The 24668-nt window shown below is 41.2% G+C and overlaps 2 protein-coding genes across 6 annotated transcripts in view; one reads left to right on the top strand and one right to left on the bottom strand.

Moving 5' to 3' along the window:
* The window catches only part of PHTF2 (putative homeodomain transcription factor 2), a 96760-nt gene extending 74808 nt beyond the window's left edge, over positions 1 to 21952 (bottom strand). For 3 of the 5 annotated variants that reach the window (XM_014452840.2, XM_023751111.1, XM_014452841.2), the window contains exon 1: positions 21773 to 21952. The gene's annotated coding sequence lies outside the window, so the exon portion shown is untranslated. The remainder of the gene's footprint in view (positions 1 to 21772) is intronic. The other 2 variants (XM_023751112.1, XM_023751109.1) reach the window with 2 other exon arrangements.
* Positions 21953 to 22299: 347 nt separating this feature from the next.
* Positions 22300 to 24668, top strand: part of TMEM60 (transmembrane protein 60) — a 4252-nt gene continuing 1883 nt past the window's right edge. The window contains exon 1 of the mRNA XM_006085419.3: positions 22300 to 22498. The gene's annotated coding sequence lies outside the window, so the exon portion shown is untranslated. The remainder of the gene's footprint in view (positions 22499 to 24668) is intronic.

The raw sequence follows: 24668 nt of genomic DNA, 5'->3' as shown, positions 1-24668 counted from the left end.
TCCCACCACTGTCACTGCGCTCACCAGCCATGAGCCCAGCTTCTGGCTGAGCGGCGCTCCCCCTGTGGGAGCGCACTGACCACCAGGGGGCAGCTCCTGCGTTGAGCATCTGCCCCCTGGTGTTCAGTGTGCATCATTGCAACCAGTCGTTCTGCTGTTGGGTCGATTTGCATAGTAGGCTTTTATTATACAGGATTGAAGGAGTCAATCTCTTGGAGGTCAGTTTCTTTCACTTGTACAGTAGGAATAACTGTAACCTATCCATCCCTTGACAAGAAAAAAAAATCTGAGATGTTCTAAAAGAAACTTATAACTGCAGAACTGCCAGGGTTGACCAGCAGCCCCTGAAGACAGATGAACTGCTTACTCGACAATTTCACGGTGGGGGAGAGTGCTAAAGGACAGTCTGGCCAAAGGAGCCAGGACACCTAGATTGCCTGGCTCATTAGCCTTTTACTGCAGTTTTTATCTTTAGATACAATCAGTAGGGTGAGTAATCTTGGGAGGACACATGTTTACATTATCCTCTAGGCAAGGGCACCCAGGGATTAAGCATAAGGATTCCAGTAAACACCCCAGGGTCTGCATATGCACAGACTTGTTTGGAAAGGTCAAGGAACCATTAGGGGCACCGCCTTCGACACTCCCCTAAGGTCAGAATTCCAATAAAGGGGCAAGTGGCCTTCCACACACTTCCTTTTATCAGAACGTCCTCCTTACAAACTTTCCAACCAAGTCTCCTGTGCTCCCCAACACAGAACAATGAGAGAAAGTGACAGAAAAGTTAGCCTGTTAATAGCTGTGGACCAGCTCTACAAAAGACCGCTCACATTCCTGTTTATCAGTTGGGACTTAGGATTAATTTCCATGTGGCTATTTCCTCCATTATTCAAAAGGGAGAAGAGCCAGACACCACAGAACCCCAGGAGCCTCTGGTTTTTTATTTACACACGCACAAACTTTCCAATCTGCTGTTCACAGCTAATCCACAGGAGCGGGCAGGACACTTGCTTGCAGACTTGATTGCAACTCTCCAAGAACTAGCCCCACTTCTCTCATCCTTTTTGTCTACAGCTAAATCCTTCAAACAGCTTACATCTTTCTTCCCCCTACTTGATGCCTAAAAACTCTTGCAAAGCTCCAGGATACCGAACATGACTTATCTTTCCTACCTAGCCATTCTGGTGGTGGTTTAGACTCCATGCCCAAACTGGTGTTCTTCCCCGCCCCCCCCCCCTTTTTTTTTGCGACCAATGGCCTAATAAACACTTTCTTTTGAAAACAATTTCAGTCGTGGAAGTTAAAACTCTTTGTTTAACATCCTTATAGGGGTTTTGTGACTGATAAGATACATACAATAAATGCCTACCACAGTCTAATACATAGAGTAGATTATAACTTTTTTATTATTAATGATTTATTTTTATTTTTATTTATTTTAAAAATATATTTTATTGATTTTTTTTCAGAGAGGAAGGGAGAGAGATAGAGAGTTAGAAACATCGATTAGAGAGAAACATCAATCAGGCGCCTCCTGCACGCCCCCTACTGGGGATGTGCCCACAACCAAGGTACATGCCCTTGACCGGAATCGAACCTGGGACCCTTGAGTCCGCAGGCCTCGGCTCTATCCACTGAGCCAAACCGGTTCTGGCTGATTTATTTTTAAAATCATGCAACCCAGGAACTGGCAAGTATTTATATTTCCTTTTTTAAGCATGGCAAACAGTTTAGGGAAGGAATACATGCAATCATTTTTTGTTGACCTTTAAAATAAAAATAGCTACCTGATTATCATAAAATCATAATGTCAATTCTCAACTACATACACATGGATTATTTAGATTTCAAAGGTCACCTCCACTGAAGTTTCTCAGTCAGGTATGGCTACTTCCATTTCTCTCACCAAGGCTTTTTGGGGAAGCTTTCTCTTACTAACTTTAATCTCCCATTCTCATTTTTCTGTCCTGGAGGCTTTTGGGGGTGTTTCATTTAGCTTTAGCCATCCATATCTCATCCTATAGGTTCTCTCCACTGCTTCAGCACATATTACACCTCCATTATATAGGTGGGCAAAAGTAGGTTTACAGTTGTTCATATAGAAAATTCAAATTAATAAGCAGTAATACAAGAATAAAGTCTGTATTTCGTGTACTCCCAACTGTAAACCTACTTCTGCCCACCCCTGTCTTTGTTTGTTAAGGCTATCATGTATGTTTTCCAAACTGGTTATAACTCTCCCTCTCTTACCACTCCTGGCCACCACATCGCCAAAAGCAAACTACAAAAAGCAGTACAAAAAGTATGGGAATATCAACTTATCACTCTACACCCCCTTTCACTTTACCCAATTTTTAGGATTATTCCAGATTACATACCAAAATAAAGATCCTCTCTCCTAATACCTCAGAAGTGTAAATAATATGCATCTCATATGCAAAATGTGAAAGGACATTTTATTAACCCAATCTATTAAATGTACAAAATATTTAATATATTCAGGGAATACTTAAATGGTCACATATAAATACTAACAATTTCTTAAAAGCTTCAATGAGAGTGTGGAAAACGTTGCCTGCTTCGTTTAATAAATGACCTGAAAGATAATTTATATACTTTAGTTTACAATAAGCTACACTTAGAATAATTTTTTTAATTCAACTATAAACTATAATAGTATACTGGATATAAAAATTTTTGAAATGTTTCAATTATGTTTATTTGAATTTATAGAAATAAAAATTCAGTCAATTTTGTTTTAAAAAAAGAAAAACACCTTTCTTTAGTAATGGTAAAGTTTGCTCTGCAAACTCATTTGATAATTTTTGCATTGTGTCAACAAGACTTCTGTGACACCAAGTGGCTCATACCTATTTTTAAAACAGGTTTTACAGCATACTGAGATAGATTTCTGAATCAGACAAAGTATACTCAAAGACACACAAATTTCAATGAGTATAAAAAAACAAAAAGTAGCTGAAACCAGTTTGGCTTAGTGGATAGAGCGTCGGCCTGCGTACTGAAGGGTCCCAGGTTCGATTCCGGACAAGGGCATGTACCTGGGTTGCGGGCACATCCCCAGTAGGAGATGTGCAAGAGGCAGCTGATCGATGTTTCTCTTTCATCGACGTTTCTAACTCTCTATCTCTCTCCCTTCCTCTCTGTAAAAAATCAATAAAATATATTTTTTTTAAAAAAAGTAATAAATTAAATAATTTATGAATAAAGATTATTTCTAAAGTTTCTCCAACTTCTTTGATCCTGACAATCCAGGAATAGCAGTTTATAGTCTCTATTATGTTAGTTATATAACTTTTAATGCTAAATTATGTCATTATAGTTAATTTACAGAAAAAAAATAGCATAGAAAGTTTACGGAGTATCTTGAATAGAGAATCTTAATCTTTTTCAATCAACTAATCTGAGAGACGGATGGATATTAAGATATAAAAATAACTCAATTATAAACCACAGGGTTACTGCAGATATAACATTTCAATCTTACTATAGACAGTTACTCTAAGTTATTTCTCTCTCTCTCTGATTTTGTTTGAAAGTGATTATGATTATTTGGGGGTTTTTTCCTTTTATTTTATTAAATTTATTCAGGTGACATTGGTTAATAAAATTATATAGGTTTCAGCTGTATAATCCTATAATACATCATCTGTATATTGTATTGGGTGTTCACCACCCCAAGTCAAGTCTCCTTCCATCATCATTTATCCCACTATACTCTCTTCTACCTCCCATACCTCCCTTACCCTCTGATAATCACCACTGTTGTCTATGTCTGAGTTTTTTGTTTTTTATTTTATTTTTTTGCTTAATTCCTTCACCTTTTCCGAAACCATGCAACCCCTCTCCCTCTGACAGCTGTCAGTCTGTTCTCTATGAGTCTGTTTCTATTTTGTTAGTTGATTTTGTTCATTAGATTCCACATAATGGGTCAAATCATATGGTACTTGTCTTTCTCTGATTGGCTTATTTCACTTAGAATAGTGCTCTCCAGATCCATCCATGCTGTCACAAAGGATAAGATTTCCTTAGTTTTTATAGCTGAGTAGTATCCCATTATGTAAATAAATGTATCACAACTTTTTTATCCACTCATTTATTGATGAACACTTGGGCTGCTTCCAAATCTTGGCTAGGGTGCATACATTCTTTTGAATTAGTGTTTTGGGTTTCTTAATATATATTACGAGAAGTGGAATCACTGGGTCATAAGGCAGTCCCATTTTTAATTTTTTGAGGTAACTCCATACTGCTTTCTACAGTGGCTGCACCAATCTGTATTCACACCAAAAGGGTATTCTAGCGTGCACTAAAATAGCCTTTTTTTTTCCAGATTCTGGTCAACACTTCTTGTTCGTTGATTTAAAGATGATGGCCATTCTGACAGGTGTGCGGTGATATCTCATTGTAGTTTTAATTTGCATTTCTTTGATGATTAGTGACGTTGAGCACCTTTTCATATGTCTATTGGCAATCTGTATGTCCTCTTTGGAGAAGTGTCTATTCAGGTCCATTGCCCATTTTTTAATTGGAGTGTTTGATTTTTGGTGTTGAATTTTATAAATTTTTTTAATTAAATCTTTATTGTTCAGATTATGACAGTTGTTCCTCTTTTTTTCCCCCCATAACTCCCCTCCTCCCAGTTCCCGCCCCACCCTCCGCCCTCACTCCCCACCCACTGTCCTCATCCATAGGTGCACGATTTTTGTCCAGTCTCTTCCCGCATCTCCCACTCCCCTTTTCCCCCCCAATAATAGTCAGTCCATTCCCTTTCTATGTCCCTGATTCTATTATAATAACCAGTTCACTCTGTACATCAGATTTATTCACTTGATTCTTAGATTCACTTGTTGATAGATGTATGTTTGTTATTCATAATTTGTATCTTTACCTTTTTCTTCTTCCTCTTCTTAAAGGATACCTTTCAGCATTTCGTATAATACTGGTTTAGTGGTGATGAAGTCCTTTAGCTTTTCCTTATCTGTGAAGCTCTTTATCTGACTTTCAATTCTGAATGATAGCTTTGCTGGATAAAGTAATCTTGGTTGTAGGTTCTTGGTATTCATCACTTTGAATATTTCTTGCCATTCCCTTCTGGCCTGCAAAGTTTCTGTTGAGAAATCAGCTGACAGTTGTATGGGTATTCCCTTGTAGGTAATTGAGTTTCTTTCTCTTGCTGCTTTTAAGATTCTCTGTCTTTTGCTCTTGGCATTTTAATTATGATGTGTCTTGGTGTGGTCCTCTTTGGATTCCTTTTGTTTGGGGTTCTCTGCGCTTCTTGGACCTGTAAGTCCATTTCTTTCACCAGGTGGGGAAGTTTTCTGTCATTATTTCTTCAAATAGGTTTTCAATATCTTGTTGTCTCTCATCTTCTGGCACCCCTATAATTCTGATGTTGGTACGCTTGAAACTGTCCCAGAGGCTCCTTACACTATCTTCGTATTTTCGGATTCTTTTTTCATTTTGTTTTTCCGGTTGGGTGTTTTTTGCTTCTTCGCATTTCAAATCTTTGACTTGATTCTTGCGCTCCTCTGGTCTGCTGTTGGGTGTCTGTATAATATTCTTTATTTCAGTCAGTGTATGCTTAATTTCTAGTTGGTTCTTTATCACAACATCGAGGGTCTCATTAGATTTCTTGAGGATCTCATCAATTGTATCGGCAATTTCTAGAAAATTATTGAAAGACCTTAAAAGTGCGTTTTTTTAGCTCTATATCCTCCATTTCTGTCATGTTTTTTTGTCTCCGCATTTTTTATGCTTTCTTGGTGCACCCCCTTGTGGTCCTTGTGCGCAGTCTTGTAGTTAAGCCTTGATTGTTGTCAGCAATACTGGGGGTGAATTGACCTCCAGGCTAACTGGCTATGAGAGTCAGCTGTGTCTGCAATGGTAGAGCTTCTGTGCTGGATCTCTAGGGCGGTGCTAGTCTAGTGTTTGCCTAAGGCTATCCAGCAAATGCCTCTGTGCAGGGCTTGGACGGGGCAGGTCCCGGGGGATCTACAAGGCAGGCGGAGTGAGCAGTTATGGCTGCTCTCAGATCCGTCCCCAGGGGCTCTGCCTCTCAGAGTCCCGGGAGAGAAAGCTGCATTCGAGATCCAACCAAAGCCAGACAGTCTCGCTTCTCCTGTTTGAGTCTGGGTCCCTAGAGACTCGCCCGGATCTGGAGCTCAGAGTCTGAAACTCCCTCCCGATTGAAAACAACAACTGCGCCCTCCGCCGCCGGCCCGCTCCACATGCACTCCACACCTTAGTATTTCACTTCCACACTTCGCCTCCTCTGAGTCTCGGTATGGATTTCTCTTTCCTTCTAGTTGTAGGATTTCCACTCAGCCAGCCTTCCTGTGGTTCTGGGTGATGTCCGTTCCGTCTTTTAGTTGTATTTTTGAAGTGGTTGTTCGAGGCAGCAAACTCTGGTGTTAACCTATGCCGCCATCTTGGTTTCTCCCCTATAAATTTTTTATAAATTCTGGATATTAACCCCTTATCAGATGTATCACTGGCAAATGTTCTCCCATTCAATGGGTTTTTATTTTGTTGATAGTTTCCTTTGCTGTTCAGAAACTTTTTAGTTTGATGTAGTCCCATTTATTTTTAATTTTGTTTCCCTTGTCTGAGGAGATATATCAGAAAGTATATTGCTACGAGAAATATCCTAGATTTTACTGCCTATGTTTTATTCTAGGATGTCTATGGTTTTGAATTGAACATTTAAGTCTTTAATCCATTTTGAGTTTATTCTTGTTTATGTATAAGGTGGTCTAGCTTCATTTTTTTTGCACATACCTGTCCAATTTTCCCAACACCATTTACCCCATTGTATGTTTTTATCTCCTTGATCAAATATTAATTGACCATAAAGACATGGGTTTATTTCTAGGAGCTCTATTTTGTTCCATTGATCTATGTCTGTTTTAATCCAGTACTATGCTGTTTTGATTACTATGGCCTTGTAGTATAGTTTGATATCAGGTAGTGTGATTCCTTCAACTTGGTTTTTTCTCAATATTGCTGTGGCTATTTGGGCTGTTTTGTGGTTCCATATAAATTTTTGGAATTTAGTTCTAGTTTTTGAAATACTCTATTGGTATCTTGATAGCATTTGCATTAATTTATAGATAACTTTGGGTAGTATGGACATTTTAATTATGTTAAGTCTTCCTATCTATGTACACAGTATATGCTTCCAGCTATTTGTATCTTCTTCACTATCTTTCTCAGTATCTTATAATTTTCTGTGTACAGATCTTTACATCATTGGTTAAATTTATGCCTAAGTTTTTGTGTTTTTTTTTGGGGGGGGGGGGTTTGTGTGTGTGTTTTTAAGCAATTGTGAATGGGATTGTTTTCTTAGTTTTCCTTTCTGATAGTTCATTATTGATGTATAAAACTGCAACTGAATTCTGGATACTTATTTTATATCCTGCTACTTTAGTCAATTCATTTATCACTTCTAGTACTTTTATGCTGGAATCTTTAGGGTTCTCTATATACAGCATCATGTCATCTGCAAATAATGACAGTTCTACTTCTTCCTTTCCAATTTGGATGCCTTTTATTTCTTCTTCTTGACTGATTGCTGTGACTAAAACTTCCAGTACTATGTTGAATAAGAGTGGTGAAAGTGGACATCCCTATCTTGTTCCCGATCTAAGTGTAATGGGAACACAGAACAGGATGAGAAATCTTTACAGGGTCTAAAAACAGGTCTCAAGGGTAGAATATAAATATGATTCTAAGGATAGTAGGGAGTGCTATAACGCTTTTAGTTTTTGCCCATCGAGTATGACGTTGGTAGTGGGTTTGTCATATGTGGCCTTTATTCACCCAGTAGTTGATCACTTAATAAAAATATTTATTTATGAAAAAAAAATTTATTTATGAACACTTACTAATATTGTATTGTTCTAGGCACCGAAGATACAACAATAAACAAGAAACAAAGTCCCTGCCCTGATGAAACTTACATTGTAAGAAAGAATATAGAAAACGAATATCAAGTAAGATAATTTTCAGTACCATGAAGGAAATAAACAGAGAGATGTGATTGGGGTGGGGTAGGGACTTTTGGAAAGGATGGTCAAAGAAGTCCCTTATGAGACATAGCAAACAATCTTATCATAAAGACAGGAACTCACTAAAGTGATTCCAGTAAAGCAGTGATGATCTAATTTGCAAAAACCACTCTGACAGCTGTGCAGGGAACAGACTGGACCACAGAGTTCAGAGTGGAAGTGGTAAGGCTAGTTAAGAAAGTCTTATGCCCGTTGAGCATACCTACTAAACATAAAAATAAAGAAGTCAAACAGGTATTTATATACATGAGTCTGAAGCTGAAAATAAAGATAAAGATGGTTATGTACGTATATGCATTTGCCACAACTGAATATTTATTTAAGATGTGTGACTTTCACAGATCATTTCAATAAAATGTGACTGACTTAAGAAGAGTATAATTAAAGAAAAAAGGGTCCAGCCCCAAGTCTACTACTATTCAGAGAAAGTGGAGTAAGAAAGGCCAAGAACAGAAAATAAGTAGAAAGAATGGTGATGTAATGTCACAGAATCCAAGAGAGAAGAATCTTTCACAAAAGATTAAGTAAGCTGCTAAAAGATTATTGGATTTAACAAAATAAAGGTATAGAAATGACTCTGGCAGGAATAATTTCAATGGAGTAGAGAAGGAAGTCAGAGTGGAATGAGAAGAAGTGGTTGATAAAGATGACATGTGTAAAAAAATTACCATAGATTGTTATTTGACTACCCTTATTCTATCGTCCTCTTCCTTTTGCAAAAATGTTTGCCCAAAAGAAAGATTTTTCCTATCCTTTCTTGCATCTAAGAGTGGCTGTGACTATATTCTGGTCCAGACACAAACAAGCATTAGATGGACCTTCTAGTTAGGCCCTTTTAGGAAATCTGATTCAGTTGGAGAAATCCCTTTTGTTCTTCCCAACCTTCCCATTTTCTGCTCCCTGGAATGCTATTTTAATGGTTGAAGCTCAGGTAGCCACCATGGACAGTGACATTGAGAACAGAAGCCAGGTGAATTCACCATGCCAGTTCTGGTCTGCCTACCCCATTACTTCTCATATAAAGACTATAAATCTTTCTACTTTTAGTCATTGTTATTAACAGCCAAACCAAATCTAATGGAGACTGCTGGGTATATGTAGTTCAGAACGAGTGATCCCTCCAAAATGTGCCTCTATGGTATGCAGACTGTTTTGAGCTAAACAATGACCCTGTGGGCTCAAGAGAAACACCTTTGCCTCTTAACTACCTAGAAGAATATGACCTATTTATATGGCAGAGCAAACTTTTAATTACTAAGCAACTGTTCTTCTCACCTTCCTGCAATGACCTTCTTCTCCTCTGAAGTCCCAAGGTGGTCCTTAGCTCAGAATGTCATATATACCACATTTTCCCCTTTCTGACTTTGAATCTCTCATGTATGTGGGGTCTCTGACTCCCTCATGTATTCTGGGTCCCCATACACATGCATGTAATTAAATTTGGTCATTTTCTCTTGTTAATCTGTCTCAGGTTTATTTATTAGCTCCTGAAAGAATCTTGAAAGTAGAGGAAAGTTCCTTCCTCCCTGTGAAAAGAGCTATGTAGTAAATCTGACAAGTTCAGGGGCTACATGTCAGGCCTGACAAGCTCAGTAACCCAAAAGTAAGCTCCAAGAATGATCTGATCATAAATTCCTAACTGGGCAGGTCATGGTGGGCAGTCACGCAGTAGGCCTATAATTTTCTTAGTGAAAGCTCAATCTTTGCCTTAAGCCAGTACATTGTTCTTATGGATGTTATATAACACACCTTTGAAATGTAAGAGTAAGTTCTTTTCCCTACCCCTTTAAAGGTGAGTCATAACCACTCTCGTGGGAACACATGATCTTGTTGCCTACTCACCATCCCTATTTACTGTAAATGTTAAATATCTTGTAACCTCCAATGTAAAAGATGTATCTCTTCATTTTAGTTTTTATCCAGTCATAGAGACTTCTCTACCTTGCCTTCTCCTGCCTCTTTAATCTACCACCAAGGGATTTCATGTAACCTTCCTTAATCTCTCCTGATTCCAAATGCATAAATATAACTACAAACTGCATTCTCTGGAGCATTTTCCAGTCCTTTGAGATCTTGCTTCCTGGCATGTCCTCAGTTTAGCTCAAATAATGTTTATAAATTTTTTATAGGTCTGGACATTCTTACGCTAACATCCTCCACGCATAATATTTTTGGTTCATGCTTTTTCCCCATCAAAACTTTGTAAGCATTGTTCTACTGTCTTCTGGAATGGACCACAATAAGAAGTTTGCAGCTGGCAAGATTACCACCCCTTTTTACCCCGCCCCTTCTATAGGTCACGTTCTCTTTTTGGCCAGGGTGCCAAAATAATTCTCTCCTTAGTTTTTAAATTAGTAACTACTAGAATATAGTCCATTTTAATCATTTCACAGTTTTCCGTCCCTGGTATTTAGTGACTTTCAACCATCAAATGTACCTTTTTATTTCAGAAACTTATGTCTGTACTATATTTCTGAATACTATTTCTGTTCCATTTGTTGGAGTCTCTATTCCAGGGGATAGTCTTTTCATGGTCACTTTGTCATTTTTTTTCCTGTAGCATATTTGTAAAAGTTGCCATGCCTTTTTTTTTTTTAAAGGTTTGATCAAGTTTAACATGAGAAGTGCTAAACTGAGCTCCTACTTACTCTGATATCCAAATGTTCTTCCTGACAACCTCAACACCCTTCTCACATTAGCTGGGACCATTTTTATTTCTGTACATACATGTGCACACACATGCACATACACACGCACATGCACACACATGCACATACACACACACGCATCAGTATGAGAACTGAATACTGATTTTAATCTTTTTCTATAACTTTGAAATGCAGGAAATGAGAGAAGGGAGAGCTTAATGTTTGTTTGTTTTTGTTTTTATTTCTTAAAGTATTACAAAGAGTATTACACTTGTCTCCTTTTTTCTCCCCCTTGATATTCCCCCGGCTTCCCCCACCCCCCAGTGTCTTGTGTCCATTAGTTATTCTCATATGCATGCATATAAGTCCTTCGGTTGATCTCCTACTCCCCCCAACCCTCCCCAGGGTTCCCACTGTAGTTTGACATTCTGCTCAATGCTGCTCTGCCTCAGTATCCATTTTTGTTCATCAGTCTATAATGTTTCTTATTATCCATAAACGAGTGAGTTCATGCGGTATTTTTCTCAGCTTCCCAGGGGCCCATCTCAGTCTCACAGGGGCCATCTCAGCCTCACAGGGGCCGTCCCTGCCTCACAGGGGCCGTCCCAGCCTCACGGGGGCCGTCTCAGCCTCATATGGGCCATCTCAACCTCACATGGGCCATTTCAGCCTCACCGGGGCCATTTCAGCCTCACCGGGGCCGTGTCAACCTCACTGGGGCCGATTCAACCTCACCGGGGCCGTCTCGACCTCACCGGGGCTGTCTCAGCCTCACAGGGGCCGTCTTGACCTCACAGGGGCCGTTTCAACGAGAGCTTAATGTTTTTAGGCCTAATCTTTCCTTAATCTGGCTTCTGATATGTGGGGCTAGAATGACAAGCCTTGTCATGTATACCTTGTATCTACTCATTCTTTCCTTGGCCTCCACTTTTTGAAGTATTTGGCATACAGTTTGTATATATCCCTTTTTTGTCCACTTCTATTCCATTTTTGCTCTCTCTTCTGCCACCTACTTTTCCTTCTTTCAGATGGTTTTAGTGAAGGAAAATTCTGTGATCCTACTTTATTTTCATTTATAAATCCCTACATTTATGTTTTTTGCCATTTATTTTATAAGTAGCAAATGCATTCTTTTTAAGTACCAAGAGTTGCACTTTTACTTATTATTTCTAACAGATGGGAGACAACCAGTTTCAATTCTTTTCAAAAATTCAAGATACTAAACAGAATATACAGTGCCACAGATAAAGCTTTTCTGTGAAATTGTTATAACTATCTTCAAGAAAAAATAAAATTAGATTCATTTTCCCTCCTCAAAACTACTCTTTTACTAATTACTCAATTTGCTACTCAAGTTATGAATCCTAGAATCCATCTTATCTCTTTCCCTTTCCCGCCACCACCAATTCTACACCTGGCAAAGAGGAACCATTCAGCAAATACAAAGGAATAAATTAATATAGTCTATTTGTCATACTACCAAAAACAACTACCACAGATTTGGTACAAGACCATATCATCCATTACCAGAACTACTCTTAGTCTCTAATCACTTCTTTACTTTCACCATTTACCTTCCTAAAATACTGACTTCGTCGTGTTTCTCTCCTCAAAAATCTCTTAATTATTTCCCACTGCCTAAGAAAAGGGTTTAATCAGCACAGTATACAAAAAACCCTTCTTTTACAACCTGATCACAGATTACTTTTACAATCAGTAGTGCCCATCATCTCTGCCTTCCACACATGACCTCATACCTACCCTCTCCAATCTGCCATTCACTTACATATCCAATAATCCTAAATATACCATATACTCTCATGCTTGCTCTCTAGTCCTGGTGATATTTCCTCTACTGGAAATAACTTTCTCCCTGTCCTAACCTATTTGACAAGTTACTTCGGATTTGTCTAAGCCCATATTATTACAGGAAATTAAATTGTGAGGACATCCAAGCAATGGTGTTCAAATTATTTAATTACTTAAAGACTAATTTATGATTTAAATATTTCAAACTACCAGGAAAAAAAAAAGTTAGACTAAGACACAGGCATCTAACTTCACTCCCTTACAAAGTGCAATTGAAACTACAGCAAAGGCATACATAAAAACCCAAAAAGACAAGGTCTGGAGACTTTCTGGGTTGGGGCATGATTCCAGGATAGTAGCATGGAAGCGTCACCCTTCCCACATACCTTGCCCTATGTATCTCTTCCCATCTGACGGTTCCTGAGTTGTATCCTTTTGTAATAAACTGGTAATCTACTAAGTAAAATGTTTCTCTGAGTTCTGTGAGCTGCTCTAGATTTTAATGGAACCCAAGGAGGGGGTTGTGGGAACCTCTAATCTACAGAACTGGCATTCAAAGGGGGTAAGGGGCAATCTTATGGGACTAAGCCCTTAACCTGTGGGATGTGATGTGTCAGAAGAGAGTTGAATTGTACAGAACACCCAGCTAGTGTTGGAGACTTGCTTGGTTTTGGTACCAATGGTTGGAACTGGTATCAGAATTGTACTCTTAAAACATGTATCTGTAGCCCTAGCTGGTTTGGCTCAGTGGATGGAGCACTGGCCTGGGGGCTGAAGGGTCCCGGGTTCTATTCCAGTCAAGGGCACATGCAGGGTTGCGAGCTCGATCCCCAGTGGGGGGCGTGCAGGAGGCAGCCAATCAATGATTCTCTCTCATCATTGATGTTTCTGTCTCTCCCTCTCCCTTCCTCTGAAATCAATAAAAATATATCTAAAAAAAAAAAAAAAAACCATGTATCTGTAGAACTTTGCTAAAGATTACAATGTGAAACAAGTTTTAGTCTTCAATTTCCAAATAGTTATAGCTTCAGTAAAATGGAATCCTAATATTTATAAATATGATTCAATTATCTGAATATATTCCAAAATATTCATTTAACATATTGGACCTCTTACCTAAAATAGTCCACTTTCATTATTTGCAGACTCTGTTATTTGTAAATTTGCTACTAGCAAATCTTTACTTGTAAGCTTGAAATAAATACTCACAGTACTTTCCTGATTATTTGCAGACATGCACAGAGTACCAAAAAATTTGAGTTGCCTAATGTGCATGTTTCCAGCTAAGGATCAACAAGGTGATGGATGCACTGTCTTTTTAAAACAATTCTCAAACTGTAAACAAGTGTTCTTTTTGTGGTCTGCTTAGTGATGCTATTTTTGTTTTTGTTCACTTTCTGTTTAAAATACTGCCCAAGAATAGTTCTGAAGTGCTGCTTAGTGTTCCTAAGTGGATCACAGCAGTATTTTTAGTCACTGTTGCAATATTTTCCCATGATAATAAAAAACGAATTATAACACTCTCGAGAAATAAACACTTCTCATTAATTCCCCCAAGTAATAATCTAGTCATATTTTTCAAACTCACTCTTTCTGTTGATGAAAAGTCCTATATAATAAAAGCATAATATGCAAATCAACTGAACAGCAGAATGACCATTAGGCGGGAGGGCAGGGTTGGCGAGCAGGTGGCGGCACCAGGCCAGCCAAGGCGCATGCCAGCAGGCAGAGGGAAGGGACGGTGATGGGGTGGATGGGGGAGGGGGGGTGGCGACCAGTGGCAAGGCAATGGGAGCCGGTGCCATCCCCTGATCACCCGCCCAGTTGCCTCCTGCAGAGGGAGGCCACCGGTGACTGCGGTGGGTCAATTCAGGGCAGGGGCAGCCGTTTGCCGTCCCCAGATAGACCCGTCCTGGTCACCTCCCACAGAGGAAGGCCACCAGCGACCACATCGGGGCTATTCGGGCAGGGCCAGCCGCTCTAAATCCCCAGACCAGCCTGCCAGGGTCACCTCCCACAGAGGGAGGGCAGACTGCAGCTTAGGCCTGCTCACTGCAGGAAGCGGGCCTAAGCCATCAGTTGGACATCCCCTGAGGACTCCCTCCTGTAAGAGGGTGCAGGCCGGGTTGAGGGGACACCCCCCCCCCCACCAAGTGCACGAGTTTTGTGCACCGGGCCTCTAGTTTGTTTATAAAAGAAAATGTGCCCTAGCCGGTTTGGCTCAATGGAAAGAGCATTGGCCTGTGGACTTTAGCCCCAGGTTTGATTCTGGTCAAGGGCACATGGCTGGGTTGCAGGCTCGATCCCCAGTGGGGGGCGTCCAGGAGGCAGCCAATCAATGATTCTCTCATCATTGATGTTTCTCTCTCTCTCTCCCTCTCCCTTTCTCTCTGAAATCAATTAAAAAAAGAAGAAGAAAATGCAATTAGTTGCTTACCTTTTAACACCTCATACATTCCTACATTTGTTTCAAGGGAAACAGGAATGTCCAGGAAGACAAACAATCACATTCATCCAATCAAACTATACAGAATATTTTGGTTATGGCTATGCAATGGTATACATTCCTTTTTTTAAAATACATTTTTATTAATTTCAGAGAGGAAGGGAGAGGGAGGGAGAGATAGAAACATCAATGAGAATCACTGATTGGCTGCTTCCTGCATACTCCCTACTGGGGATCAAGCCTGCAACCAGGGAATGTGCCCTTGACTGGAATCAAACCTAGGACCCTTTAGTTTATAGGCCGATGCTCTATCTGCTGAGCCAAACCGGCTAGGGCCAAACGTATACATTCTAAAAGCTTGGTATTTGCCCAGATGGCATGGCTCAGTGGTTGAACATCTACCTATGAACCAGGAGGTCACGGTTTGATTCCCAGTCAGGGCACATGCCCGGATTGCAGGCTCAATCCCCAGGAGGCAGCTGATCAATGATTCTCTCTCATCATTGATGATTTTTTTTAAAGCTTGGTATTTAAAAATACACTAAAAATACTACTTTATGTGTTTTCCATTTATCATTTTAAAACTTAATATACAAGATCTTCCACTTCTAGCCATGATAAAGTATCAGGGACCCCTTTAATCCTCCCACCTTAAAAATGAAAATAATGGACAAAATCTGTGAAATGTTTAAAGACATCTGGCAACAGGCAATGCAAAGCAGTAATCTCCGAAAGAGGAAACAAAAAAAGTGTGCCCTGTGACTTCCCAAGAGTACTGCATGTACCGTTTCCATGATGCAATGCTAGGAAGGGAAAATCGGAGTCTGCTTGAGAAGCCCAAGCTGAGAAGACAAATTTGATTGTTCAGGGAAACTAAGGCAGCCAAAGTTCCTAGGGCAAAGTACCAGAGAAGAGAAAGCAGCATAAAGAGAGTCTGGAGCTCTGCAGAGGAACCCCCAAGTCTTCATCTGAGTATTGATCAGCATGTGTATGTAGGAAAACCCGCTCAGCCACGAATAGAACCACCAGAAAAAAGCAGGTAGGACTATTAACCAAAGTTCACAGAGAAATGGTAAGAGTTCACAGCCGGAGTAGAGAAATCCTATAATAATGGGCAGTAGCTAAAATACTCTGAGTGGTACTGCCCCAGTAGTAAAGCCAAATTAGCCTTATACTGATTTGTTAGGTCTCACCTAACAAAACTTCAAAAGCAAACTGGGGAGGGTTAAATTGTTTCTAAGTAACTCAACTATGTCCCAGAACAAAGCTCAAACATTTAAAAGAATACAAAGAAAAGCCAGCTCCAAACAACAAAATTCACAATGTCTGATATCCAAACAAAAATCAGTAGGCATGCAAAAAAACACCACAAACAAACAGGAAAAAATGATTCATAAGGAGAAAAATCAGTTATTTGAACTGAACTCAGAAATGACAAAGGTGTTAGGATTAGTAAGCAAGGACATAAAAACATCTGTTACATACAAAACATTGCTGAAAGAAATTAAGGAGACAAAATAAATGAAAAGAAAGCTTATGTTCACGATTTTTATATTATATTATTACTACATTATTATTTAATGTGCATAGTACCTAAAGAGATTCAATGCAATCCTCATCAAAATTCCAATGGCATTTTTTTTTTGCAGAAATTAAAAAACCTATCCTAAAACTTATATGGAATCTCAAGGGACCCCAAATAGCCAAAATAGTTTTGAAAAAGAACAAAGTTGGAGGACTCACATTTTCTGATTTCAAAAAATATTATGAAGCTATACTAATCAAAATAGTGTACTACTAGCATAAAGGCAAATACACTGATTAAAATAAAATAGAGACCAGAAATAAACCCTTATATATATGGTTAAAATGATCTTTGACAAGAATGCCAAAACCACTCAATTGGGAAAGGACAGTCTCATCAACTAGTGGTGCTGAGAAAACTGGATATCCACATGCAAAAGAACAATGGTGCATCCTTTTCTTTAATACCATATACAAATAACTCAAAATGGATTAAAGACCTGTCCAGCCAGTGTAGCTCAGAAGTTGAGCATTGGCCCATGAATCAGGATCTTCAAAATTTCTGTAGGTATACTTTTCACATATTTATTTATTTGTTTATTTATTTGTTTGTTTGTTTATTTATTTATTATTGATTTCGGAGAGGAAGGGAGAGAGAGATAGAAACATCAATGATGAGAGAGAATCATTGATCGGCTGCCTCCTGCATGCCCTCCACTGGGGATCGAGCCTGCAACCTGGGCATGTGCCCTTGACCAGAATCAAACCCGGGACCCTTCTGCTCACAGGACAACGCTCTATCCACTGAGCCAAACCAGCTAGGGCTGTAGATATACTTTTAACAGCTCCTTTCCCCTACTGTTTCTGAAACTGGAAAGCTGCATATAGTGCACTTTTCCCTCTTTTACTTCCTCTCATTAAATGTCAAAATTAATCATGTTATGATTATTATCAGTTAGTGGTTCAGCCACAGCCATTTCCTGTCCCAGTTCCTGTTCACTATTCAAAATTAGGTCCAGTATATTTTCCTTCCTACTGCTCTAAAACTACCTGTTCTAGGAAGCAGTTGGTTTTTCTCATCTGAAAACTCACCTATATCTTTTGTGTCATTTTAGCAACTTGTATGAGACTAACAAGTTGGACTAAAAATGCAGCTTTCCTAAATGTTATTTAACATTTTCAATTTAAGTCATGATTCTGGTCATCAAATGAATCACCTTTATAAATTTGAATGTATTTATGGTTCTGTGCTATCCTGAAGCATGAGACTTTTTCTTGCATTTTCAAGGACAGTCCCAATTTAAAATATTCTGTCCTACTGTCACATCTCAAGTTTGGATTTGGAAAAGACAGTCAACATATATGCAAAGGGTACTTTGCAACACTGATTCTATGTGGCTACAGCCTAGGTAAAGGGTTTGTTAAAGGAAGGCAACAGTCATTTTAAGATTCTTCTTCTATTTAAAATAATCCCAAAATACATTCCACAAATTAAGTGCAAATGCCTCCAGTGGTATTAGTCTTCTTTAACAGCTTAGAATGAAATATCACAATAAGATAATGAAATAGTTGCTTAGATGGACAGGTTTGAAAATGAAGTTTTCCTTGCCCGGATAGCTCAGGTGGTTAGAGCATCGTCCTGATACACCAAGGCTGTGGGTTTGATCCCAAGTTAGGACACATACAAGAATCAACCAATGAATGCATAAATAAGTGGAACAAATTGATCTCCCTCTTTCTCTCAAATCAATAAATTAATAAAGAAAGGAAATGGACGTTTTAATTGACACTGGGGAAGAGAAATATTAAAGGTAAATATTAAATAAAAATATAACACTGCACAATCTGTTGAGGTTTTCCTATAATTTTAGTACCTATGTATGCAATTCCAATTAGCAAAATTGGTTAGTAATCACTTTTCCCAGCCACATTTATATACAATTATGATTTAAATTAGGCCTTCACAAATAGTTTTGTTTTTTTAATTCCTCACCTGAAGATATGGTTTTATTGATTTAAGAAAGAGGGGAGAATGCCAAAACCACTCAATTGGGAAAGGACAGTCTTATCAACTAGTGGTGCTGGGAAAACTGAATATCCAACTGACCAGGTGGCTCAGTTGGTTGGAATGCACCAAAAGGTTGTGGGTTCAGTTCCTGGTCAGAGCACATCCCTAGGTTATAGGTTTGATCTCCAGTCGGGGCAGGTATGGGAGGCAACTGATCGATGTTCCTCTCTCTTCCTTCCCGTCTCTCTAAAGAAATTCAATGAAAAAGCATATCCTCGGGTGCAAATGAAAAAATAAAAATTAGCCCTGGCCAGCGTGGCTCGTTTGGGCGATATTCCTGCACGGAAAGATTGCTGGTTTGATTTTCAGTCAGGGCACATGCCCGGGTTTCAGATTGGATCCCAGGTAAGGGGTGTGCAGGAGGCAGCCAATGGATGTTTCGCTTTCATATTGATGTTTCTCTCTCCCTAAAAATCCACTTTAAAATATTTAAAAAATAAAAATTTGAGAGAGAAAAACAACAACAACATGGACATGAGAAACATCTATCGGTTGCCTCCCATACATGCCCCGACCCCTAGGATCAAACCCACAACTTTTTGGTGCACTGAACCACTGAGCCACCCAGCCAGGGCCACAAATAGTTTTTATACAAAGCCACAATTACTTGCCATTCCGTCAACAATCCATATTCCTGTTCAGTTCTATCTGTGTCAAATGCCCTCCTTCCCCACCAGTGGAAACTACCACGGCGCCCTTTAAGGCTCCAGTGATAGCTCCCTGCTAAACCCCAACACCTCCTCTTCTACTTGGTCTCTTAAAATTATTTGTTCATTGTTCTTTATTCAGGGCTTACTAATGTGCCAGTACTTTACATATTTTGCTTAATGCTTAATACTCCCCTTTGAAGTATTATCATCTTCACTTAACAGATAAGGAAACTGAAGCTAAAAAAGGTCTGGTATCATGTTTAGGGTCACAAAGCCAAATAGGAATTCAAATGCTGATCTGTCTCAACTTTAACTGCATTCTCTTTCCACGAAACCAGGCTTGACAGCACTCTCTTACAGTGTATATCATCATTATTTGTTCAAATATCTATCTCTCCCACTACACAAAGTTCCTCAAAGACGGAAGGTGACTCCATCCTTATAGGCCCAGCAACACTCAACAGTGCCTATCATACAACGATCTTAAAGTATTAATGAATATCTACAATACTCTTATTCAGTGTATGGTTTGCAGCATTATTTGCCACTGGTCTCCTTCCACCAAGTCTCTAAGAAGCCGCGTTTACTGTGGTGATAAAGCACCACCACCACCGAGGCTTGGTAAGCAGACTGCTGGGATGTGACTCACCTCCACCAACTTGTTGGCTGAGAAGTCTTGAACAAGTAAGTTAATCTAAGTTTTGGTCAATTCATTTATAAAAAGGGAGTGATACAGAACTTACAACAAAGGATTATAAGGATTACATGAGATAATATATAAGCAAGCCAACTATTTTTTGATCCTCATTTTTTTGGCATGCCACCCTGAATTTTATTAGCCTCAGTCTAGTAAAGTTTTTTTTTTTATCACAACTTCTTTGCACTTTTGCATGAAATGGATTAGCCAAAAAGGTACATGGTTTTAAAATTGCTTAGGCCATCTACTTGATTTTTAGGACTCTGTCCAGGGTCAGTTTGGACTCAAGCTTGCTCTTGGAGGCTTGGCTGGGCAGGCTGCCATTGTACACGATAGTTCATTTGCTTACCACATTTTTAAGCCCTCGTAGAAAGTGGTGAAAATGAGAACACAGAGACCTCCTACCTTACGAACACCTATCTTAATACTCTCTGATGCATGCTGACAACTAACCTGTTTGGGAGGCAGGCTATTTCCCCGGCAAGAAATGTTCCTGTAAGCAGCTTGTGTCTGGTCTCAGGCATGGCTCATTCCCCCCAAAACTCACATTCCTTCAGAATCTAGACATTGAGCCACTACAACTAACAGTGGATACCCATTTCCTTCTCTTAGCAACCCTTACTCCAAAAAGTTAGCGTTTCAAATGGTTATGCTATTTTAAGGCTCTCTAGGCTAAAGTACATAGTTTCCAAATTCTCAGAATTCCCCCTTCCAACTTAAAAAAATGTTATGAGAAAGTCCAGTTTGAGAGAAAACAAATTTTTAAAAAATACATAATCCCTAAAAGCAAGAGCAAATACTAAGGCTATAGTTAAAGTATCAGAGAGGGGGAAATCTTAAATGTCTAGTGGCTAAGCTAAGCAAACTATAAATCAAAGTATCACAAGTAACCCTTCCCCCCCCCCAAATCTCAAAGGCAGGATATACCACCATTAACAAAAGGATCAAGTGTAAATTACAAAATATTTAATACATTCACAATGAATTTAAAATTCTTGCTACGCAGACACTTAGATTAATAAATTGTTCCACATTCTGTACTTCCCTACTCAGTATATGTTGATATAAAGCAGTTCCTTTTTTTTTTCTTGCCGGGCTAAAAATAAAATGGGTGATAGGTCAGTGGCAGAATGAACCCCGAAATTATCCAGGAGGTTCTGGGCTGGAAAAGCCACGACTTGACCAGACAATAGCAGAACACAACACTGACTGCCAGCATCAGGCAGATGAGAAGAAGAGATGAACGGACCGCGGAACCGTTTCCAGGCAGGAAACATGCCTTCAGGGCGAAGGACTTCAGCACCCGCTCGGTCGGGAGCGCTGGAGCCAGAAACCAAACTGCTGCTGCTCGCGGGTGCAGGAGCCCGCTCCCCGCGCGCGCAGAGGCGCCCCCCTCCTCCCCGAGCCCGCTCTGCGGCCGCTCCGGGCCCCCCGCCACCCCGGTGCCCCTGCACGCCCTCCAGGACCCCGACGCAGCCCCAGCGCCGCGCCAGTGGAAGGAATCACAGGAGAGAGGCCGCGGGAGGGAGGGAGGGAAGGCGGCGCGGGGCTTCGGCCCCATCAAGGATCAAAGACGGCGATGGCTCGGGAGGCGGGCGGCTGAGCCTCCACCACTCGCCAAGAGATGGCACGAGGCCGCAGCGGACCCCGGCGCGCAGGTGCCGGCGGCCGCTGGGGAAGTCACCGGCGGGAGAGGGCGATGCGTTGGCCCGGGAGCCCCCACCTCCATCCCGCCCGCGGCTCGCCTCGCCTCGCCGCTTCTGCTCCATCCTCGGGATTCTGTCAGCACCCAACGACCTACACACGGTGCCAGCCCGAACGCGAAGGTGATGCCGGATCTCACCTTAGGAGCGGGCGCCACGCCGCTAGGAGGCAGCTGGGGTGCTGGGAGACTCCGAGGCGAGCACCGCCACCGCCGCGAGAGACCTGGGACTCACAGCGAGGCTGCCGGCGGGCGCGCTGCCTCCACGGCCGTCGCCCCACCCCCCTTTCCCGCAGGATTTTTGCGCCGGAGCCTGCAGTCTCCGCGCGCAGGCAGGGAGGGCGCCGGGAGGGGGCGGAGCGCCCCCGCGGGGGCGTATCCGAGCGCTGGTGAGTTTGATTGGCATCTACCTGTCCAATGGGACTACGAACACTCCAAGCGGCACTTTGACTGACTTTTCTTCCAGCCAGTAGTAATAGAGAGGCGGGGCAAGTGGGTGTGCTTTTTAATTGCCGCCCTTCTGGCAAACCGGAACATAAGGAAAGGTCGGTGGTTTGCACTGGCGGCCAAATGGTCCAATTACCGCCGGCAAAGGGACCTCTGCACGCAGATTGGCGTCCTCTCTACCTATAGGGAGCCCCAGGGGCGGTGAGAACCGGCCCCGGATGTGGGCGCGGCCCCGAGTTGGAAGTGAGGGATCCTCTACCGTGGTGGTTTGGAGAGCGGAACTGGGATCTTTTTCTTGGTTATCATGTGACGGGTTCTGGATTTAATGGGGGGAAAAGGGTGGAATAGGCCAAGGATCCAAACTGGCGAATTCCCTGATCTTCCCGTCCCTCTTCGGTCTCCGGCTAGCGGCTCAGCCAGGTGAGTCTGGGGCTCCGGCGCGCTGGCGTCCTGCACGGGCCTCCAGATGCCTGGGTGGGCTGTGCCTCCGTCCCCTGCCCCACCGTCACCCCCTCACACTCCCAACCCCAAACATAGAAACTTGCTTGGCACCAGGCTCCTGTGTGCATGGTGGATCCTGTCTTGCAAGAACCGCATTCAACTCCGTAATGTACTTGGGCCACAGCGCAAAATGGTGGGGGGAGGGGGGTAGTCTGGATGGGGCCCCACGGGCTGTGACCCCCGCCCTTGGAAGACGGAGGACAAGGGTAATTTAGGAGCTTCCTGCAGTTCTAGGGACGAGGAGGCGCGAAAAGCGGATAAGTTGGCCAGCAGAGCGCTGTTCCTTTGGAGGATGGTTAAGTTGGCCAAGGCTGCAGCAGCAGGGCCTTCCGAAAGCGACTCATTCTTTGGAAGAGTTCTATGTTGTGGGCTCATTGAGCACAACTGCCTTTGGCATGAGGCAGATTCACTTGGAAGAGCAATGGCAGTAGCGAGAGAAGGGAAATGGGGGTGGTGTGGGAAGCGCCATGGACAACACATGAGACTGCACACAACTGACCCCGAGACACGGGAGCTGTGGGCAGGGCCCTTTATTTTTCCATGGGGGGCGGGGGAGTGGGCAACACAGAGTTTTAACCATAGATAAGGACGCATATGAACGAATACTTAACTCTCTTCAACGTACCAGAAATAACTGCCTCAAATGGTAAATATTTAAGTTGAGCAAATTTTTTTTTTGGAATATGCAAACCCCTCCCTTTGAGGAGAAAGAAGAGTAATAGGAAACAAATAACGACTGCCTAAATTAATGATTTCTTAATAAATTAATAATAAAATTGGGGTCGTATGTAATCATTGTAGCTCAGCAAACACAATCCTTCAAGGGTCATTTAAGTATCAGCAGAGTGCTTCCCGGCCGAGGGCATTTTAGTACAAGTAACATACAGAACTTTGTTGCCTCCCACGTTATAAAACTTGCAGCCACAAGACTTTGCATCCTTTCCACCTTCCGTCTTAAAGTACCTGTATTGAGTGCCGGTTCCCTTCTTATGACTAGTTGCCTCTCAGTCCTATATGGGGAAAAAATGAAGCTTGATTCATCCAATGGCGGATAGAAGAGTTACATATAAGCAACTGTATTATCATGGACTTTTGAAAGGTTCACAAAATGGCCAGATAGATTCGAGATCGGGATTGAGCAAACTTAATAGACCCCATCCATAGTTATCAATCAATACATAGCCCTCCACCTTTTCATCCAAGTTCAGTCCCACATCCCACTGTGACATCCTTTGGCCAGGAAAGGAGACCAGCACAGAAGAGAAAAAGCATCTGCTTTTCATACTGCAGAATGAAGCACCTGCCAGCTAAATAAACAAGTTGAGTGCAAGCAGATGGGTATAGGTGGGGAAGGGGAATTAGGTGACTCATATGGTACTATTGAGGTAAAACAGGCACTGTTGAAAGTAGTAGAGATATAACAGAAAACATCCAAGTTCTAAAATATAATTTACTAAACACGCTAGTCTAGGGCATTTGATTCATCTAGCCAGTTTCTTCACCTTTTCCTTGTTTGTTTTTCTGCATTTTTACTCTTACCACCCTTGCTATTGTTACCATCACAACCACCATCTGATCTTTTCCTCTTTCCATCAGGTATCTATCCTCTCTCATCTTCAATCTTTCACTCCCCTGTGGTTATATCCCTGAGTTCATACCATACTTAGATTTCTCCTTTACTGAAAATTTCTTCTTGAATCTCAGTCTCATTATATGTCTTACCTTTCATCTTCTCCAAATGTTTCAAGGGGGAGGTAAAATGGTTGTCAGCTAGTATTATCTTCTGTTGACTCCTCGTCCACTGCATGTAATCTGTCTTCTGACTTCCCATTCTACTTACCTTTTTTCCAAATGGTCACAAATCTGATATAAAAAACTCAAATAGTATAGATCATACTGTAAACCAGTGGTTCTCAACCTGTGGGTCGCGACCCTTTCACAGGGGTCGCCTAAGACCATCGGAAAACACATATATAATTACATATTGTTTTTGTGATTAATCACTGCTTTAATTATGTTCAATTTGTAACAATGAAATGGGGGTCACCACAACATGGAGGAACTGTATTAAAGGGTTGCAGCATTAGGA

Source organism: Myotis lucifugus, unplaced genomic scaffold, assembly GCF_000147115.1.
Source record: "Myotis lucifugus unplaced genomic scaffold, Myoluc2.0 scaffold_18, whole genome shotgun sequence".
Classification (NCBI taxonomy): Eukaryota; Metazoa; Chordata; class Mammalia; order Chiroptera; family Vespertilionidae; genus Myotis; species Myotis lucifugus.
Note: the sequence above shows the minus strand (reverse complement) of the source record. Positions and strands in the feature narration are given on the sequence as shown.